The sequence below is a fragment of the Alligator sinensis genome, unplaced genomic scaffold (genome assembly GCF_000455745.1).
Source record: "Alligator sinensis unplaced genomic scaffold, ASM45574v1 scaffold966_1, whole genome shotgun sequence".
NCBI classification, from domain to species: Eukaryota; Metazoa; Chordata; order Crocodylia; family Alligatoridae; genus Alligator; species Alligator sinensis.
The window spans coordinates 1,514,048-1,530,915 of record NW_005842161.1 but is presented as its reverse complement, the minus strand read 5'-3'; the positions used below and the strand labels follow the sequence as shown (position 1 = coordinate 1,530,915).

At 41.6% G+C, this 16,868-nt stretch overlaps 1 long non-coding RNA gene across 1 annotated transcript in view; it reads right to left on the bottom strand.

The window, feature by feature from the left end:
* Positions 1 to 16,610, bottom strand: part of LOC112550598 — a 197,922-nt gene extending 181,312 nt beyond the window's left edge. The window contains exon 1 of the long non-coding RNA XR_003094528.1: positions 16,546 to 16,610. This is a non-coding gene — a long non-coding RNA (uncharacterized LOC112550598). The remainder of the gene's footprint in view (positions 1 to 16,545) is intronic.
* Between the last annotated feature and the right edge of the window lie 258 nt (positions 16,611 to 16,868).

Here is a 16,868-nt window from a genome sequence, read left to right as displayed (position 1 = left end):
AAGTAGGTGCTAAAGTGCTGCTTAAAAGTTTATTTATGGAGTACCTGTGGTAAAACCTACAGCAGTTTCAAAAAAGGTCAAATGCATCACTTCTGGTTGACCAGTTGCAGGGAATCCAGATGGGAGAAGGTGGTGAGGAAGACCCTTTACAAGACAAAATGGTCCAGGGGCAGGGGAATGCCAGACATCCTCCTGTTCCTCTGGGCAAGGTACAGGAGCCAGATTTGCAATCTGGCGACCGCGCAAAGACCAGAAAACCCTGCTTCATCAGGTATTTTGCAGGTCATCTCCTGGGGCAGTGTCAAGTTTACACACTGCTCAATGGGAGACCAAGGTCCTAGATGAGTTCTGAAGCAAGTACGAGCTACAGAAAAAAGTCCTGTGACCATGTCCAACCACAGGAAGATGCAGGAGGTAGTCAGAGCCAGAGACTGACTGTGGAGCTCCTCCCCAGCAACAGCTGCCAGGCCGTAGGGGAGCAGATCTTCCACAGTGGCTTACAGAATGACCACAGAGACCTGAATTGGCAAATAGCCCACTGAGCCCTCCCAGTCCAAGTGCTAAGGCAAAGAGAGGGGCAGAGAAGTCAGCACAACTGCCCCAGGGAAATCTGCCAAGGCAGAGCAGAGACCATTGACCCCCTCCTGTGGTTCTTTCCACATGCCAAGGTGGTTTTGAAAGAGGTAAACTGGCTCCACAGGGAGGTGACAGGGGTATGACTGATGATGAGAGAAGTGGTGCAGTACAGGGACCTAACTAAACACCAGGGGTCCTGGACAGTCTGCTCTGATCACTTCTTGTCCTGCATCAGGAGTGCCCTGTAGAAGTCCAGGAAGCTCCTGATGTACAGGCACATGGAGCTCAAGGTAGTGGACTGTGTCAAAATGGTACTGAGCGAGCTGCAGTCCTACTACTGGAAAATGGTAGGAGAGGATGGAAAAGAGGTGGCCAACATTGCCTGGCAGAGAGAGCACTGGCTTAGGTTTCTCAAAGACCCCCCTCGTCTCAGGGAAGAGAACAGCAACAGAGAAGAAGAAAACGAGACGACTGGGTCAAGTGACAGTGACGAGAACAGCAAAGACAACAACAGCAGTGGAAACACCAGTGACAGTGACAGTGATATGAACGAAGGGACAAAAGCCAGTGACCAAGACTAGGAATAAAGAGGCAGTGTAAATGTAACTGGGAAAGAAACGCGGACTGTGCATGGGAAATTGGTGCAAGTATAACAGGAGTATGGGAGCGAATCATGTAATGGGTATATAGGAATATATTTTAACAAAAAAACAGTTGCAGCTAGCAGGCAGCAAAATTCCTTCAAGGGTATCTTAATTTAGAAGAACATCAAGATAATTAGAAGGGAGAGACATTTGTTAACACCTGTGGAGTAAAGAACAATGAGCGATTAAGCCAAATGACACCCTCAACTGCTTGAATAGTAATGCTGCAGCTGCTGCACTGCAGAAGAAGAATCAAAGCAGGGTGCTTCTATTCCAGGGAGAAATCAGCTAACCGTCTTAAAAAATGAAACCCAACTTGGAGGCCACTGATTCCTGGGAGAAAGATAAATAATGCAAGTAATAAGTGTGTGCAAGTAAATATAGGCAGACAAGGTTCTTTGGGTGAATCTGATATTTTTTATTAGACCAACTTAAATAGTTGGAAAACAATTATTAAGCAAGCTTTTGGGTTCAAAAACCCTTTGTCAGGCTGAGGAAGCATCTGCAGTTGGTGTGTGCTCTTCTTGGATGGAATGAAAAGTAAAAAAGCCAGAGGCTGGGCTGGTATGCATCAGGTAGTCGGTAAGTAAATATGGTATTTTAGCATTTTAAGAAGGAAAGAGCTACTTTTTAAAATTACTCCACTCCCATAATCATCTGATTATTTTAGTGGTGTCACAGTCCAGTTTATGATATCGTTTTCTCCCATGTTTAAATGCATAAATGTCAGAACAAACAGGCCTGCAACATAGAAGCAAAATAGTAAGCTTACTTATTTCTACGTGACTCGATGAGCATGTTCACACAAAACAAAAAAAGTATCAAAACAGAAAAAGCAGGATGACACACAACAAGGATCAATGAATATTCCTGTCCTGATATACCATTAAAGTCCTGACTGCAGTTAAACGCTGGACTCAGGAATATTTTGCACTGTGTAACGAGCTTTATTGAAACTACTATTTGTGAAGTGTGAGCAATGTTATATATTCCTAGTGCCAGTACAAGGTGCTTTATATAAAAAAGCTATTTGCACACAAAGCTATACCTTCTTTATGAAACACACACCTAATACAAACTAGGGGAGAATAAAACTTATTTTTTAAACTTACAATTGCTAAATAAGTAGTGCTTATTAAAGTCACTCTCATAGTAAAACAATATTTTTTAAAGCTATTTATCTAGGCACTTATATTGTCTGCTATCACCTTCTGATTCTGGTTTCTGCTTACTTCAATTGCTATTAATGGTTGTCAAAGAGAATATTAGGCAAAACCAGCTGGCAAAAAGCAAAGCAGAATTTTCAGTTTTATCCTTATGTTGATTAATTGTGTGAATGTTTTATTTAAGTTTTAGAAATGAAATTATTGGTGGGGGGAGGGAAGAAATAAATTATTCGAGCACTGCTGTTGTTCAGTTTTAAAAGATGGGAATAGTGGAGTGACTCCAGACTGTAAACAAGCCTGCCCATCTGAAGCTATGACTAGTATGAAAGGCATTCCTTAGGAGTTCGACCTTGATTGGTCCTCATGGATCAGGTTTCTGGTATATTATGTTCTTGATGGTACAAGAAAATCAAGTTCATAAGTGTTACATTTATAACATATCTCAGTGTTGATATCTTTCCTTTAATCTGGTCCCTGGGGGTCATATTGTACTCCCTATTTATTGCCAGACATATGCATTTCAAAAATATTCGGGGCATGTCTATTTGTGTTGAAGGGCCAAATTCTGTTTTCACTTAGAATGTGTTTAATTCCTCCCTAAGGCCCTAGTTTACCACAATTTCCATTCTTAAAAATGAAGGTTGGTGAATTTGGGCATAAATATCCTATATTATGTTCATTTTTAGTGCCCAGTAACCATAAGAATGTTTACTGTAGTGAAGATGCCTGCCAGATATATTTGCCTCCTCATCCTTTTTAGTTTACAACATGAAAATAAGAGTCCTTTTAGTGATAGGTGTTGAAATCTGAATGACCAAAGTGTCACTGTAAAAATTCCCAATGGTTTAAAGAAAAGCTTTACTTAAAGAGAGAGAGGGTTAGAGAAGAGGATTTGGGGAACCTTATTGTGAGCCAAGTGCAAAAGAATTTGTATGTGAAAAAGTGAATATATTACATATAAATCATCTCTTTTGACTGTGCTGAGACAAAGCAGAACTATTTATTTTCCAGACAGATCTCTTTAAAATTGTCTGCATTTAGGGGTGTCGGTTCTGGTCTCAGAAAAGCCTTTCTTTTATTTCTATCTTTATTATGCTCATTTTAATATTTTGAGACAAAATAAATTATAATTGATCCATAGTAAAAACCATTATATTTATCCTAGGGCAGTGAGACATGAAATGAAAAATAGATCTGTAAATTTACCTGTGTAACAAGGTCAAGGCTAGAAATGAAAATAAAAATTTACTCTGAAATATAATCCTTAAATTTATTTAGTAGCACCCATTGTGAAGTTATCATTTATACCTGTTATACTATTTAGAAGCTTTGGAACCTTCAAAAAACAAGCTGAGATTTTCTGAAATGGCTGAGGGTTTTTGGATCCCCATTTTAATTTCATTTTAGTGAGAAATTGGGCATTCAGTTTCATTAGATGTCTTTAAAAAATCTAATCTGGAACATATCTGCTTTCTCCTGGCCTGCTACTCCCTTCTGTCCCCTGCCTAAAGAAACCTATTCTTAATACAAGGAGGTCAGCTGTGATCCTGACTAGTATTCACATACAACAGACTTTTGGCTTCGCTTGTCTCTTAAGCAAGCGTAACTGCCAATTCACATCCGTTTTTCAATCAGCAGCCATGAGATCAGCTGTTCCATGCTCAGGGAAAGTCTTTGTCCAGCCAGAAACCTCTGTCTCCCCTTGGTCCTACTTTTCATTTTACATAACCCACAAGAGCACTGGCCTTACTCATGCTGCTAGCAGCTGTGACACCAGCAGGCACCAGAGTTCCATAGAGAGTGACAGGCTCGAGGTGCCAAACCTCAAGTGCTAGACACTATGCCGGCAGAGCAGATGTCATTTAAAGTATTAAACCAGCACAAGCTAGATTTTCAGTCCAGTCAGTTGGACCATATAGCATGTGTAATATAAGACCCACAAAGCATATCTCAATGTCTTGTTTTTAAAAGACTGTAACAATCTTACAATGGGGTATTAAATTAATACGGGCCTATATATAATCAGAATTCTTGCCTTCAGGTTTGTCTGTATGTGATGCTGTGAATTTTTGACTCCATGAACCTTGACTGGCTAGTGACCCAGCTTTCAAAGGAGGGTGGAGGGGGATTGGGGAAGGTGCCCTCCTGGAAGTTAGGTCAATACACTAGTAGCCGAGGCTCTCTTGAGTCCTGAGCAATGGGCACTGTAGGTTTGAGCCCCCTCAGGCAGAGGAAGGCATAAATACAGGTCTCCCATTCTCTCAGCGAGTGCCCTGACCAATAAGGCATTGTGTTGATGGTGTGTACCACCACCCTGGACCCCATTCCAAAGTGAGGTGTGGTGCTGCAGTTAGGCTGCTGGTATCAACCTAACATTTGGTGTGCTCTGTGAACACCGACAGACTGGAAACAGTGCCACCATTGGGACTGTGTTGAAACTTGATGTGGATCACGTCTGAGCACAACCTAAACAGAGATGTCCAGGGAGCTTTTCAGGCTAACACAGATGTATTTAATGATTATCAGGGATTTGGGTTTTCTGTTAGTCATTGAAAAATGCGGTAAAACCTGGATTTTCTCACTTAAAGGACAAAAACATAGGGAATGGTGGGTTTCACCTTACAGGCTGGCAGTTTCAGCCTGCAAGGGGCTGAGGAGGGCAATCAGGCAGGAGGCGCCATGTGCATGTACACATACACATGGCTGCCAGGCAGCGTAGAAAATGGATCTTGCAAGTAAGCCTGGTCAGGTGGGGGGCAGGGGGAGGGGGGATTGAGGCTCCTTTAGTGAGAGAGAGATGGAGTAAGACAGGGATGGGTGGTGTGTGGAGCTTGGGCCCACGGGCTGGAACGTGCAGCCGCAGGACCTGAGCAGGGAGTGGGCTGGAGCTTTGGGCATCTTGTCCAGGGGGTGGGGGGAGGTCTGGCTCCCCAGTGCTGCAAATGCTCCGGGGGCGGGGCAGGGCACGTGGCCCCCAGATCTGTGTGTGGTGCAGGGGCAAGGGTGGGCCCCCAGGTGCAGGCTCAGGGCTCCCCACCCTGCTGCCCTCCTCCCAGGGCCTCCACAGCCCAGAAGGCAGGATCCAGCATGGCAGGGCAGATAGGAGCCACATGGGAAAGTTCGGTGCCACCCATTGTGAGCCTCATGCTGAGGCACCCCCTGCCTGCCTGGCAGTAGTGGGAGGCACAGCTGCATCACCATGGTAGCACAGGGCTTTTGCTGGTGGCATCGAGCTTGGAACCGCCCCACTCTGCCTTGCCATACTGGGTCTCACCCACTGGGCTGCAGAGGTCCCTGGGAGAGGGAGGTAGGGTGGGGAGCCCCAAGCCCACAGGGGCCAGCCCACACCTGTCCCCCCACGGGCTCTGCTCTGGCTGTACTGCCTGTGGGGAAGGGGGAGCTGGGCTCCATGCTCCGCTCTGCTGCAGCAGTTGCTGCCTCCCATGGGTGGCAGCCAGGGCTCAGGCACTGCTGCAGGGAGAGAGGGGCTGTGGACCTGGGTCCCTGGCCCCATAGCCCTGACAGCTGAGGGCCCCTCTGGCAGGGTGGGGGAAGGCAGAGGGCTGTGGGTGGTGAGTGAGGGATTCTGATCAGAGAATTTGCAATTTTTAAACGGGGAAAACCAGGATCCCTGATGATTATATGCGACAAAAGTTTTGTATCAGCTAGAGTGGGATGAACTGGATTGCTTTTTGTGACTAAAATGCCTAAATTCTACCTATATCCTGTTTAAGCACCTACAAAAGCTATTTGTAGGAATCTACCTAAATTGCAGCAGATGTTCATGGCACAGCGGCATCTTTAACCTCACTCTTTTCACTGTTCACCCTTCCAGGTACTGAGTGGCCAAGAGACAATTAATGCCTTGGTTTATACCTCTGGGCCACACAGCGGTTGGGGGGAAACAGGGGAGTCATGGCAAAAAGAGCAAGATTAAAAGTGCCACTTCACTGTGGACTTCCACCATGATTTAGGTAGGTCCCCTAGCCATCTGGATCTGGCTGTAGATGACTTAGTTTATCTCCACTGCTAGCTTTTGTAGTTCTATGATATAATTCTCTTAGGGTGTGGATATACAACGTGATTATTATGGGATAACTACTACGGATTTTACTGAGGAGTAAATTTACTCTGTGGTAAGAAGTGGACACACAACCATCTCCCCACTTTATCTTCAGTAGGAACTCTTACAGCTCCTGACCACTGGTGGCTTGGACTTGATATTACTGTATTGGACCTGATATTACTGTATTTACTTGTCTACCGCATACATTTTCCCCTCCTCCCCTCTTCCCTCTCCCCCAAATCAGCCCTCCAAAATTGGGGTTCATGTCTCAGTTGGGGACCCTAATTTTCGTTCACTGGAACAGGAGCATGGAGGAATAGAAGCTTGGTACTCAGGGGGTGCAATCTAGTCCTAACCTTTTCAAAGCAGCACTCAAATTGGCAGCAATCTTTGGCTGCTCAGTCAACTGTTGCCAATTTGGGAGCATCTGTGAATGGGTTAAAACTCCATTCCTTCTGCTTGCTATTTTAGAGGGAAGCTGGTGGCTATCTTGCAGCACAGCCCCACCAGGAAAAAGCAAGCTCTAGGCTATGATTCTAGAAAAATATTATTTTTCCTATACCCTGTTCCAAAAAAGCATTTTATTTGGTGACATGTAATGCAAGAAAAGACAGTAATTAGGGGAATGGAGTCATGAGTATACCAATATAATTTACACACACACTTTTTGAAGGGTAACTTCATGTCAGGGTGGAATGACTTATATTGGTATAAGGTTGCATGTCATGCATCCACTCCACTTTTACCCAAGAGTAAAGTCAAATTACTCCAGAACAAACGTGTGATGGGTCTGTAACCTGAGTATTCTGAGATATTGTATTAGTCTGTCCCTATGGAATGTTGCCTCAGTTATGCTTTGGGCTCTTCCTCCTCCTAAGGGGCTAGAGTCATTTTAGCCATTAAAAGTAGCTATGATATGTATCAATGGGAAATGTTATGAGCTTTTGTAGGTTTAATTTTATTTACAGTCTCCTATGCCACATGCAGACTTATATTACTTTGGGGCCAAACTGTCAGAGCATGAACCTAGAATGAGTTTTAAATTAGGTCAAAATGCAATCAGTTTCTACATTCATAATTTCAAATAGGTTTGCTATAATGTCTATATTAGTGATTCTCAACCAGAGTGTCACAATCCTATAAAGTACCATGAGATCCTTTTAAGAGTGCCACACAATTTTATCACTGTTAAATGTAAAAATACTTGAACATGGTTCATAGGATAAACCTAGAGATTTCAAATAGGAATCCATAGTGCTATAACCATTCTAATTTGTTGTGGTCTTTTAAGTATCTTGGGAACAGAAAAATTGATCTATTATTTTTTTCCATAATAAAAAAAAAAGTGAAAACCTAAGACCTGGCATTTTCCAAGGAGTGCCTTGAATCTAACTAGGCATGCCTTGAGTCTAAAAAGGTTGAAAGCAACAATTCTGCATATTTAGCAAAACTGTTCTGCCTCATCTGAGGTTTTTAAATTCATTTAACATCACTTAGATGGACCCAACACTAGGCATGCAATGAGACAATATTTTTTAAATATTAGAACTGCACTTGTATATTGAACACTATTCATTCTTAAGAGGTGCAGAATAAGCTGCAGACAAGTGCATTCAGTTTGTAAGGCTACGGACCGATGTTACACAGAAAACAATTTAAATGATCAGAGACTGGTTTAAACCTGTAACAGAACAGAAGTTCAGTTTACATAAACTGCTTTCAAAATGGCCAAAACTGGTTGAAGTTGAACCTGGTTGAATGTAGCATCAGACTTAACTGATTTAGGTCAAACCAGTTTATGGAACTTCTGTCCCAGACCCCTTCCTGGTTCAAGCTAAATCAGAGTGCCCCACGATCCCAGGATGCTTTGCAGCCCTGGGCTTTGCTGTCTGATCCAGTGGAGCAGGGACTGTCTCACCCCTGCCCACTGGGATTGAGGGCAGGGGAATAGACCCCCCCCAGATGTTCCTATCCAGGGTCTACACAGCATGTGTGGGGGAGAGAAAGCCCCTGTGGTGGGTGCTTTTAGACCCTCGGCAGCCCTCCCCCCTCACTTTCCCAGCTGCTGATTGTTTCAGCAGATGCCACAGGAGGGAGGGAGGAGTCCTCCTAGCTGGGTGCCTGCCCATGCAGTCCAGCAGGAGGGCACCAGGGAGCCCCTGCCTGGCAGGGCCTTCCCCCCAGCCCAGCCCAGCCCAGCCCAGCCTGGGGCATCCCCAGGGAGCTGAGGGGAATTTTTCCCCTCCCAAACCTCAGGGCTGCTTGCCTTAGCTGCTGCGGATTTCAGGGATAGCCCAGGGCAGCCTTAGAGAGCAGAGAGAAATCATCTGCTCCTCCACAGCCAGTTTTGCCTGAGTTGCTGGGACTCTGAAGCAAAACTTTTTGCAGGGGAGTGGAGGAATTTGCTGAAGCTGTCACTGGCTATCCCCGGGAGTCACAGCAGCTAAGACAAGCAGCCCTGAGGTTTGGGAGGGGGAAAATTCCCCTCAGCTCCCTGGGGATGCCCCAGGCTGGGGAACCCTAGGCTGTTGTGGGGGGAAGCCCCCCAAGGCATGGGCTCCCTGATGCCCCCATGCTGGACTGCATGGGCAGGCACCAGGCCAGGAGGACTTCTCCCTCCCTCCTGTGGCAGCAGCTGAAGCAATCAGCAGCTGGGAAGGGGAAGGGGGGGAATCCCCCTCAGCTCCCCAGGGCTGCCTGGGCTGAGAACCAGGCTGAGGGGAGCCCCCTGAGTGGGAGGCTTCCCCAAGGTGGGCCAGCACCCGGACAGGGGCCTCCTTAACCCCCTCGGGGGGGCAGCAGGGGGTTGGAAGCATGTACTGGGGAGCCAATGGGGGAGGCTTGGCTGGGCTGGCAATGGCCAGCAGGCTAGGAGATGTGCTTTAGCACCCTCTACCTACTGAAGCGTACGCCTCCCCCTGCCTTATCAATTGGAAAACTGAAAATCAGTTCAGTTGGTTATCAGTTCAACCTACATAGCTTAAAGGAACCTGCCTAGATTGAACTGATTCTGCTTTGGGCTTTTTGACTGTCTGTACTTACTCATACACAACTTTTAGGCTAATTCAGCCCTGAGCAGTTAACAAATGAAGTTGCATTCTTATATTATTATTTGTATTGCAGTAGTATCTACTTCAAGGATGAGTTGGAGTCCATTGAGCTATGATCTGTACATCCAAAAAGTAAGAACGAGCCTTTACCAAAATGCTGTCCATTTAATACATAAGACTGATAGATGAGGCTTAAATTATTCTAGCTTTCTATGGGTGAGAACTGAGGCATAGAGAGATTAGGTGTCTTGTCCAGAGGCACAGAGGGTATCTGTAGCAGAGCTGAGAGTTGAACCGTGAGTACTAGAATCTACTCCCGTGGTTTAACCACAAGACCAACCTTATTCTCTATGCATGAAAGTCACCGTTCTGACGTGAAAGTAGCATGCAATGTCTTGAAAATTATAGGCCTTACACATCCATTTTTGGAAGGTAGCTCTTATATTTCATCACCACTAACATCTTGCTGACGGAGAAGAAAGTAAGGACACTGTGCAAGTACATTGATGATTTTTCAACAAATGCTGTAATATCTTTTAATCCTGGAAATGTAAACTATGTGTGATAGTTGTACTTCATTAAAATGTGCAACTTTTAATCAGTAGGTAGCTAAAGTTTCACTTGGGAAACCACAAACCAATAGAGTATAACAACACTGGCGGTGAAAAAGAAAAACACAACTACATACTGTAATTACAGTCCAAGAGGCCATCATTGACAGATAAAATGCCACAGTTTGTGGTGGCAGTGGGAAGCCGCACTATGGAATGAAAATGTGCTGTTTGCAGTGTAAGTATCTCTATTGCAAAAGAAGGGTTGAGATTTGCATCTGTTTTGCAAGCCAAACAAAACAAGCAGCTGACTTATTGTGAGGCACCTAGAGCTTTATTTATCTGGTTTATTTTCTTTTCCAATACAAGATAAGGTCTCAGAGAAAGGCGCCATAATCACAGATATGGAAGGGAAAAAAACATGAAAGAAAGTTTGCAAAGGTAGTAAAAAACCCCCCAAAACACACAAAACCAAAACCCCACACATTTAGTGTTAAACTTGTTAGCACTCAATATTTTGACCTTGAAAAATAGCCCTCTCGACCCTCCAAAAAAGACGTGTATTTCACATCCTTGAGTAGCTGTGGCAATCCCAAAATATTTTGTTGTTTTCATCACTGGCACATGTTATACATAATGTATAATTTTTCAGTGAAAAGTGTCTGTTATTTTAGTGAGCATTTTCTTTGGGTACTATGGAGAAAGAGTGTATTTTTAGTGTGATATTGAAAAAGTAAAATTACATTTAGCATTTTTTTGAGTAAAAGTTCATAAAAAGGTAAAAAGACTAGTCAGGTTTCATGTAAAGATGATTCAAAATCATATTCAAGAGCACTGTAACTTCAATGTTGAACCACAAAGAAATGCCTGTAAACATTAGAGACGATTAAAAAATTAAACTGATTTTTGTTAGGAAGCCTTTTGGCCATGAAAAGATTTTTGGTTTTGAAAAAAAATTCTGATTAAAAAAATTTGTTTTTACTGAAATCCTATATTGTAATTTTGACAAAAATACAAATTTTCTGGAAAAAAATGTTTCACAAAGTATTTTTAGTGAAATATTTTTAATTCAGATGTGTTCAGTTAAGTCTATTACCTATCTCTTTCTGTTCATTTATTTAACTGTATTAGTCTGAAGCCAGGCAGAAGACTGGGCAGAATTGTACCTTACAAACTAATTAGTTCATAAGGGGTATCCATTTTTTGGGTGCAGTTAAAGCAACATCCAGTAGCTTAGCCCTTAGTTTAATTATAGAGTAAAGTAAGTTCACCTAATGCATACATATATCACTTCTATTACTTGAACTTTTTGAAGCCTTGTTTTGTCTGAAGGTGAATTCCTTCTAAGACTTTGGATGTAATCCTTTCAGCTTTGTTTCAATGTTCTTTGAATGCAAACCAAATATTTCTAGTTTGTAAGAGGCAAAGCACATCTTTTTAGATAGAACTTAAAACTATGTAGGAAATGTATTTGAAAAGAAAAGAGTTATTCTAGATTAAACATCACTCTAATGTGAGATTAAGCAATCAAAATTCAAGAAAATACAAATTTTCAGTTTGAGCCAGTAATGTTATTTTGGTCATGTTCTATTTGTGAAGTTTCTTCTATTTTTCTTTCCTTGTTAATGTAAATATTTATGAATTACCCTATTGCACTTATAAATGAATACCATAAAACATAGCTGGTATGCAACATGGATTAGTTTAATGTTTCCAGGATAACTTCTGGAATTTCCTGATATTAGAGTGCTTGATCTTGTACCTTAACATTACATTCATTCTAGTTTTGTTTTACATTTAATCCTTAAAAAGTCTATATATGTATTCTGCTGATTTGGAGCAATCTGGCATCCTGCTTATTTTTTTTCCAGTATTTTAAAGAGAAAGGCCAAAGAAGGGTCAACTGTACAAAAAGTCTCCTTCAGTCTTAGAAGCTGACTAAGCTCAACCACAAAATAAACCACTGTAAAAATGAATTATGGGATAAGAATACCTTTGCATACATAGCTAGCTAGAAGGAACAGACTAGTCGCATAACAGCTAATAGATTTTAACCACAAAAGTTAAATACTAGCCTGCAGGCTCTGTTGATATAATTATTTTTAACACCTTTGAAAAATACTTTTTAGAATTCAAACAATCTCTTCCCCTAAATTACCAGAGCCATACCAAAAAATGTACCAAAAGGTCCTGGTCTTGCTGAACTTAAAGATGAAATGTATTTACTTCAACTGGAACAAACTTGGATGCTGATTTTTGTACGGATCCCAGTTTGGGAGTGGGCAGCAGGAAGTATCACCAGTAAATTTAGATTAGAGTTTAAAAAACATTCCTAATCTATCACACTATTATTATAAAGAAAGTTGGATTATTTCAATATGTTTTCTGGTAAAGAAATACATGCCTATTATCCTAGAGGCCTCAGCATTAAATATAAGAAATAAGAGTAAATTCTAGACTGATCTACTTCCTTCATTTTCTTAGCAGATTTATCAACTATAATTCAATTCCCAATTAAAAAAACAGTCATTTTACTGACTTTTTTTTAGATAAATTCCATACTTTATTAAAAGACAGAATACTTAAGAGTTTTCCCCTTTTATTTCTATATTGTTCTGAATGTTTCCTTTGGGTCTTGATAGACTCACAGAAGCTGTAACCTGTAGAGTTAACTCATGTGGTTATTTGTCAAAGTGCCTGCCATTTGGGGTGGGGGGGAGGGATGCTGCCCAGTTCTAGCCAGTTTACTACCTTTGACTTCAAGTTGTTATAAATGGAGTATATATAAGTGGAATATTGCCAATGATATCTTGCCTTCCTGCTCCTGGCTTTAACTGCACAGAAAAGACCCAGGTCCTGGTTATGCCAGTAGTATACTTGGGTTCTAATATGCAGACTCAGGGGTTCAGACAGACGCTACACATAATTCCAATTCACCACTGACCTGCCTCTTGGGAGGTCATTTACCCCAGGCCAAATGGTAGCCTTTAAACCCTCTTTTCACTTATGCATATTTCAGAGTAAACATGAAATCCAGAGTAAAAATGAATTGGGCTTTAATATGCTTGATTCTACTCTTACTATGCAAATCAGAGGGGAGTAACGCTGAGGAAGTCAGTGGAGTTATACCAAATTTAAATGCTATATGTAAGAGTTAAGGGGGACCTGTACCAGAGGAAATATTTCAGTGTATATAAAAATTACTTCTATTTCTATGTTTTCATGGTTTATAATAGAAATAATAAACTCTGGGTCAGGCATTTGTTGCAATTAGTGACTGGGTTAAGGGCCCTTGGCCTTACCTTGGGCTCTCAACTCCTCCAACCAGCCATTAATTGCCAGGAGTGCATGAACCCCTTGGTTATTATTGTTTAATTAAGTTATTAGGTTTGAAAAGCCTAAAAGAAAAAGGTTTTCTTGGTAGTAGATGAAGAGGGAATTCTATGCTCACTACAGCAAGTGATATGTTATGAACAAGTGTATTGATTTGAAATGTGCCTATCTTAAGTTCTGGAAAGTTGTACAAAATGATAACATGTTTTGCCAATAAACTAATAATGAACCATACATACTTGTCATCTTGACAGCCTGAACTTGCTTATAAACTGTTTTAACCCTTTAAAACTGTGGCTCCCAGTCTTTCTGGGCTTGTGGCCCCACATCTAGTTAGCCCTGAGGAGCTGAGATTCTGCTGTGCTATGGGTGCGCTTGTTTGGAGAGCATTTTGTGTCTTGCTCCTATAGTGCAGCAAAATTGCCTGCATTCTTAATGTCTCACTTTCTCCACATATGAGTAGAACTATGTGAATGCTGACCTTCCTCATACGAATTCTAATAAAAAGTAAGTGGGTGGTTTTTTGGATTATAATAGCAACTAGAAATCTTGCCTAAGATCAGGACTCCAATGTGCTAGGTGCTACACATATACATAAAAACAGTACTTATACACAGTACAGACAGAATAAATAAATGAGGCAGACAAAGGGTGGATGGAAGAATAGAAGGACAGAGAGGTGAAATGTTTTGCCTAGGGTCATTGACTGAGCCAAAAACCGGAGGCCAGTTCCCTACCTGCTAGGCCATACTGGATTCGAATTCTTAGTCCAATTTTTATATCCTTGCCTAAATAATGATGTAATTTATAACCTTCCCAGTGTGGTCAAAATTAATGACTAAGCCACTTTATTTCTGATGGATCAACAACTCATACTTGTCATGCCACCAAGTTTATTCAGCATCAAATGTGGCTCTAAGCTGGAAAAGGGTGAGGGATTCTCATTGCCTCACCCTCTTGCTCCTCTCAAATACATGCCACATTCTCATCTGCTGAGCACAGCATTAGAAATAGCATAGGCACATGGCTATATTCTTCCAGTATCAAGTAACAGCTCTTGCATGCTTGACTTAGGGAAGGAAATAACAAGAGAAAAGGGGAAATGAAAACAAGAAAAAAAAATCCCACATAAAAATAGGGAGAATGTTAGTGAAGTGGAGCTTATGATTCAGTTCTAACCGCAGCTCAAGGCCCTGACTTCTGAACAGGATGTGACCTAATGCTCCAGTGGTAGCTAATTACAAAAAAAAATTGCCTTTGCCATTTACAGAGAAAAATATCAGGTTTTTTCTATATTTTTTTTAAAAGAAAAGGCAGATGCACAGAAAATAACTATTTAGATGAAGGGTAAAGCAATCATTTCTGTAAGCAGAGGTATCACTTATTTTTATCTCACATTATTTTCTTTAAGTGGTCACGTTTTTCTGGGTCCTAAAAGTAGAGTTCTATTCTGAAAAGCAAATATTTCACTCAACAAATCCTCTCCATTTCTATATTTAGGAGTTAGAATTGTCTGTAACATTTAAGTTTTTACTGCCTGTTTTATTTCATTTAAATTAGCCCTTAGCACTCAACCAGTCTAAGAGGAAATAAACTGGATTCTAATCCTTCCTATGCTTTATCAATAACATTGCTTATTCCCACTTATTCACAATTCTGCAGCTCATATCAGGCAGTGAGGTTGCACAGGTGCAAGTGACAGACCTGTTCTCCATTGCTTAGTTCTGTAGCCTTGGGCACATGCTTTTGCCAAGTAAAAATGACTATACAAAGGGCAAAACAGTGAGGATTCAAACCTTAATAGCATAATTTGAGTGCATAACTGTCACAGTGGTCTGAATAGTAGAGTGTCCTGAAGAAACTTTATCACTGGAGAGGGTGATGAAGATGCAGATACTTGAAGCATTCGTTTGCCTAGTACAAGGATTATGTGTCAACAAAGTTGATGAACTGCCATCATAGATTGCATAGTAAAAAGAAAATGAATGGCAAGTATTTTCTGAAATACTTTCTAATCCTGTTTATTTGGGGGGCGGGGGTTGATGATTAAAAGTTTATACACTATAATTGCCTTTGAGGTTACAGGTATTGAAAGACATCCCCAGTTAACTGATCTCCAAATTCTTTATCTTTGTACTTTTCACTGACAGCCCAGCTTGCTAGATGCATTGAAACTGGGCCCTGATACTTCAAACATGCTTATGTATAACTTGAACTACACATTAAAGTTACACAAGTGTGTACATGTTTGCAAAACTGCAATTTATAACACTGAACTGAAAATAACCACTGAAATTAAATGCAAACTTAGGCTGCTGGCAGATGTTCAGTTAAAGGTGTGATGGGATCTGATCTGCAGTCCCAACAATTACGCCTCCAATCATGCTACATAAAGCAACCAGCATAGATCGGCTGACTGGTGCTTCCAGCCCCAGGAGCTCACAGGAGCTCTTTAAGATTCTGGTGTGCTCCTGAGACTGGGAGCACTGATCAGCTGATTGGCACTGGCCACATATTCAATTTAAGACACAATGGCCACCAGCTACAAAGTTATTATACATATTTTGTGTAACAACTTTGTGGCTTGTTCCCTGTTTAATCATGCAATTAATTTCATGAGCATATGGCAACATTCGTAGATGTTTGGGTCAGAAGGAACTTCAGTAGATTGAGTCCTGCCCCGGGCAGGAAAGAGCACTGGGGTTAGATGACCCCAGCCAGGCATGTCTAGCCTCCTTTTGAAGACCTCCAAGGTAGGGGAGAGCACCACCTCTCTTGGAAACCCATTCCAGGTTCTGGCAATCCTTACCATAAATAAGTTCTTCTTGATGTCTAACCTGAATATGCTCTCTGTCAGTTTGTGGCCGTTGTTCCTAGTTACTCCAGCGGGTGCCCTGGTAAACTTTACTACGTAAGATGCGACTAACTGGGGCCTTAGTGACTTAATAGCTAATGCTCATAAAAAGATAGGTAGGTTCTGTTTTTGGTTTGTTTGTTTTTTTGTTTTTGTTTCTTTTTCCTATTCCTATACACTCTTGCTAGAGAATTAAAAAAAATACTGTATTTTTTCCACATACAATACACACCTTACCCCCCAAAATTGGGTTTCATGTATTTCATGCAGGAAAATTTATTTTCTTTGCTGGAAAAGAAGCATACCTGGAGACATTGTGGATACCATCCAACTGCCATGATAGCTGCCTCTTGTCTGGCTCAGCAAGCTGAAAAGGTAGAGTCCTGTTATCCCTCTCACAGCCATACCTTTGCTGCCTGAAGCAGTAAGTGAGCTGCTGGTAGTATCTTGATGAGGTTTGTAATGTGGAATCAACACTTTATTTACAGGAACTTATATAAAGAACACCTTGTTTACAGGAATATATAACTACTTACAGTAAAGAACTAACAGCCTTGCTACTGCCCTTTGTAAGGGTCTGGAACCTAAGCTTGTGTGACAGAATAAGTTCTCCTGGGTACATAAAGTG